Source organism: Microtus ochrogaster, chromosome 10 (assembly GCF_000317375.1).
Source record: "Microtus ochrogaster isolate Prairie Vole_2 chromosome 10, MicOch1.0, whole genome shotgun sequence".
NCBI lineage: Eukaryota > Metazoa > Chordata > Mammalia > Rodentia > Cricetidae > Microtus > Microtus ochrogaster.
This window is the reverse complement of record NC_022016.1, coordinates 55,918,900-55,923,621: the sequence shown is the minus strand read 5'-3', so window position 1 is coordinate 55,923,621 and position 4,722 is coordinate 55,918,900. Positions and strand designations below refer to the sequence as shown.

Genomic DNA, 4,722 nt, shown 5'->3' with positions numbered 1-4,722 from the left:
ACCTGCCTCTGCCTCCCGAGTGCTGGGATTAAAGGCGTACGCCACCATCGCCCTGCACACAGTTTTGTTTTTAATGATTTTTTTTTTCACTTTGAAAAATAGTCTTCTGTGACTGTTTCCCTTTTTTCTCTTTTACTTTTATAAGGTCTTGGGAGTATTCTAGAATTACTTAGGATCATGGTGCCTACTTTACATCAAAATATGTGTTCCCCAATTGACACTTGCCCTGTGTCACTTTGGGCAAGTTACTCATTGAGCTCCTTACTACTATAGGTTCCAGAGTATGAGGCTAAAACTACCTGACTCAGAATCTTCTGGAATTTGAGGACTAGGGAAAGAAAAGTTTTCCACCAGCAAACAAAGGAGGATTCTTTGGTTTCAAAATCTGGTTGTGGATGGTGAGGCCATGGCCATGCAGACATTGGGGAGTTGGCACCACCTTTTTGCAGTACAGAAGTTTCTTGGCTTGTGAATGTGTAAACATACATCCCTCCACAGACAACCCCTCTGCAGGAGACTGCTCTGCTCTGCTGGGGAGCAAGCAAGGGGTCTCTGGGGTCGGTGTGCTTTGGGCCAGATCATCGGCTTTGAGATCCGGTGTCAGGATAGCTGCTGCTCAGCCACTCTCGCAAGTTTGTGGCCCCATGATTCTCTGCAGAACTATGCCTTCTGTACCAGGCAGCAGGGTAAGGGTTGAGATCAGACAGCCTGCACTCTCACGCATGTGCCTAGCTCCAGCAGTCCCCCTTTGGGTTGGTTGTGTTCTGTAATGTGTCCCCTGAGAAGACAGACTAAGCAGCCTGTGTAACCCTGCAATTTCTCCAAACTATTTGCATGAAATACTGCAGACAAAAAGCAAGGCCCCTGATTGGCTGTTGCTAGGTAACAACATAATCATCAGGAAATTAGGCTGTCCTCCCCCCCAACCCAGAGTATGTGTGTGATTGCAGCGTTGTGCAGGAAGAGAGAGGGAGTGGAACAAAGAGAGATAAATGGGATGGTCTTGAAGGCGGGGACAGCACAGCCACAAACCTGCACCCCACGGTAGGACAATCAGCTTTGGGTTGGGCTCTTTATGCAGTCATACCAATATTGGTCCATTTCCCTTTTTTTCTTCCTCTCTCCTTTAATTTTTTTAAGAAAGAATTTCTGTAAGAACAGCAAAGCTGGCAGGGCCCTGCAGACAGCCTGGACAGAAGCTGTGGAAGCAACTCTGACGTTTGAAGTGGTTTACAAATGCAGCAGGCATGTCTCATGTGCGGATGCGCGAGGGTGAACGAGGGAAGGTGTCTGGAGAGCGTGTCTAGAAAGGGAGAATCCATTCTCCTGGCTTTCAAGTGTCTGCGAAGAGCCCAATGTGGGAACGCGCATGTGGACCAGGCATGTGGCGGAGAAGCGAGCATGCTGTGGAATGTGGAGGGAAGGTCTTCAGCTGAAGTTGGGAACTGTCTGTTTAACTGCACCAGTGTCCTGCTCAGCCAGGCAGTCCTCAGCCTGTCCCTCTGCCGGGTTAGACTTTGCAGGTGGATGAGGGGTGTGTGTGTGTGTGTGTGTGTGTGTGTCTGTGTCTGTGTCTGTGTGTGTACGCACACAACTGAAGCACCTAGTTCGTTTTCAAGATTGTGTCCAAGCATAACTGTGAGTAGAGGCTGGCAAGGGTATAGCCATTCCTGGATGCGCGCAAGGTCTGATGTTAACACGGAGCCCCTTCCTTTCCCTTAATGGTAGCCCCAGGTTGCCTTCCCATCTCCCTTGCGTTGCCCTTCTTTTCCATTCCCCAGCAATGACCCTGCCTGTCCACAAGACCCTCTAAAGCCATGCTGCATACTTCATTGGCTTGCTAGGACCCCAGGCGAGCTAATTGCCTTTGGTCATTCATTGTCTACCAGATTAATGACTTCTTGTTCTAGGGATGTCCACAGCGCCCTCTGAGCTGCCTCTGCACTCACTCCCGCTTCTTTCCTTTCTCCCTCCACCTCCTCTCTGAGCACCACATCTGGGGTTTGTGTTTGTGTTTGTTTGTTTGTTTGTTTGTTTGAAGAATCTTTTTAATGTAAATGCTAAATTAGAAGCATCGCTGTTCATTCTCTAACTGATCAAAGGATACAACCCCAGGCATATCATGGAGGGGCTGTTTTGTAGGCGTGGTTTAAAAATATGCAAATATTTGAGAAACCAGACAGGATGAGTGCCAACATCCCAGATGCTGAAGGGAAAAACCTCCCAGACTCACCCCCACCCCCACCCCCACCACAAAGCCTTGCCCAAGCAGACTCAAAGCCTCCTGAGAGGAACAGCCTTCCTTAGCTGCAGGACTCAAAGCCCTCTCTTGTGTCCCGCAAAGCCTCATCTCCCAGATGGTGACTTCCCTTATCTCTCAGGTCAGCTTGCTCATACAGTCTCTATCTTGGCCCCTGGATGGCCACATCTGAACTCTGGGGGTGGGACTTGCCAGTGGTTTAACTCTCTGGGTGATGCTGATGGATGCTCAAGTCTGAGAACCACTGTGGACCAGAAAGTTGGTGTTTTCATTTAGCTCCTAAGTGACAGTGACCACCCAGCAAATTTCTGCTCTGAGACTAGCCGGGTGATGTGTAACAGCATGACCCCCCACCTGCAGTGATTCTTCCTGGCTCCAGTGTCTCTGAAAAACCCTCCTGAAAGAAAACTTAAGCCAATTGAACTAAAAATTATTTTGAATACCTTGTGGAGAGCCTTCGGGTTGAATAACGGAACTTGGGCTTTTAAGTGGAGGGTAGGCGGAAAGGGAATTACAATAGAGGCTGCATGTGCCCTGCAAAGCGCAGCTTACATACTACCTGGCCCTTTTGGGGGGGAAGCCTCAAGTGTTCTAACCCCTGATAAATTTATGGATTCATCTTTTATCAATCACTTGATAATCATTGAGAGAGCAGAATCAATCACTTTTGTTTTCCATCCAGTACCAAGTACATAATGAGTGTTTAATAAATAAGGAAAAGATAAATGAGTTAGTGAGTGAGCCGGTTGGATGGTGATGAAGGAAATCAGCTTTCCTATTGGGCTGCCTCCTGGCTGCCCCGTCCATGTGCTAGGATGGCGATTGCCTCCCCTGTAAGTGGATGGTGAGCACCGGGGAGTTCATACTGACAGAATTCTCTCTTTTCTTTGTTAAGTAAAACCAGTAAGGGCCTGCCCCGCACCTTGAGAAATAAACTAACAGTATTAGCCTTTAAAGCATTCCTATGTGGCAGAGCTAGAAACTGTAGGCGCTTACAGCTCGTCCAGGTGCATTCCTGGAGTCCAGCAAAGCATCTTCGGGAAGTCGCATCACACCAGTGTTGGAGGAGCTCCTGGGGAACTACACCTCCCTGGACCGCCCAGCTCTGCTTAGACAGAGCCACGGGGAAAAACAGCCTCACTCAGGGAAGTTGCCCCCGTTCTGCTTCCTAACCACTGTAGTCTCCCTTCCTCTCATCCTGGAGACTGGCAGCTTACAATTTATAACCATGAGAAAGGAAGGAGGTTAGAGTTAGATGCGGCAGGAAAGGGTGAAATGTTGCCTCTACCCATTTGGATCCATCCTTCTGCAGAGAGGAGAGAGTCCTTAGGAGTACAGGAAACTGGACATAGCCCCGTGATCTCAGTAAAGCCAACAAATGTGCTTAGAGAAAGGCTGGTGGTCACAGTAGAACACAGGCCTACTGGACTTGTAGGAATAGTCATGGTGATTAAAGGCCATTATTTGGGACAAATGAGGATGGAGAGTCCCAAGAGGTGGACCTAACCATTCTGAAATATTAATTTATTTCATTAATCTTTAGAGATTTGCTTTTCAAAAAATATATATGTACGTGTGTGTGAACTCTCTGTAGCCAAGACAGTTTATGTGTTTCTGGGAATCGAACCCAGGGCTTTCTGCTTGCTGGGGAAGCATTGGACCAACTAAGCCACATCCTCTGCCCTTTGGAATTGCTTTCTGATCCCAGGACTTGACCAACTGGCACGAGAAGTTGTTGAGGCAAAACAGAGCTGGAGAAAGCCCCTTCGGATGGCTGTCTGAGTCCTCTAGCAAGTGGGCTGAGCCAAAGGAAGGAGAGCGGAGGAAGGAAGCCCAAATTTCACCTGTCTGTAGTGTAATGCGTAGTGTGACGTAGTGTAGTGTAAATGTCTTTGTACAGCCACTGCGTGAGCAGGAACCCTAAGAACACTTACTGAGCAATCTCCACTCTACACATCGGAAGCGCTGCGAGCGGAAGGCATGGCGTTAGAAACCTAAGTGACTAGCTTCCAGTCTCTCACTTTCCTCTTTTCTCAGCCCACATATGTTCGTGAGAGCATTGTGACACTGTGCGTGAGCACATGCGCACGCATGTGCACCACACTCTTGCATGTTTTCAGTTTACCTTGGACTGGGGTGTGTGTATGTATGTGTGTGTGTTCACATGTGCATGTGTGTATGTGTGTGCATGCATGTGTGTGCCCTGTGTACACGTGTGCATGTGTGCATATGTGTGCATGCATTGTGTGCCCTGTGTACATGTGTGTATTGCACATGTGTGTATGTGTGTGCCCTGTGTACACATGGGCATGTGTGTATGTGTGTGCATGCATGTGTGTGCCCTGTGTACATGTGTGCATGTATGTATGTGTGTGCATGCATGTGTGTGCCCTGTGTACATGTGTGTATTGCACGTGTGTGTATGTGTGTGCCCTGTGTACACGTGTGCATGTGTGTGTGTG

General features: G+C 48.4%; 1 protein-coding gene across 1 annotated transcript in view; it reads left to right on the top strand.

Moving 5' to 3' along the window:
- The first annotated feature begins 1,000 nt into the window (after positions 1 to 1,000).
- Positions 1,001 to 4,722, top strand: part of Phc2 (polyhomeotic homolog 2) — a 64,678-nt gene continuing 60,956 nt past the window's right edge. The window contains exon 1 of the mRNA XM_005353214.3: positions 1,001 to 1,044. The gene's annotated coding sequence lies outside the window, so the exon portion shown is untranslated. The remainder of the gene's footprint in view (positions 1,045 to 4,722) is intronic.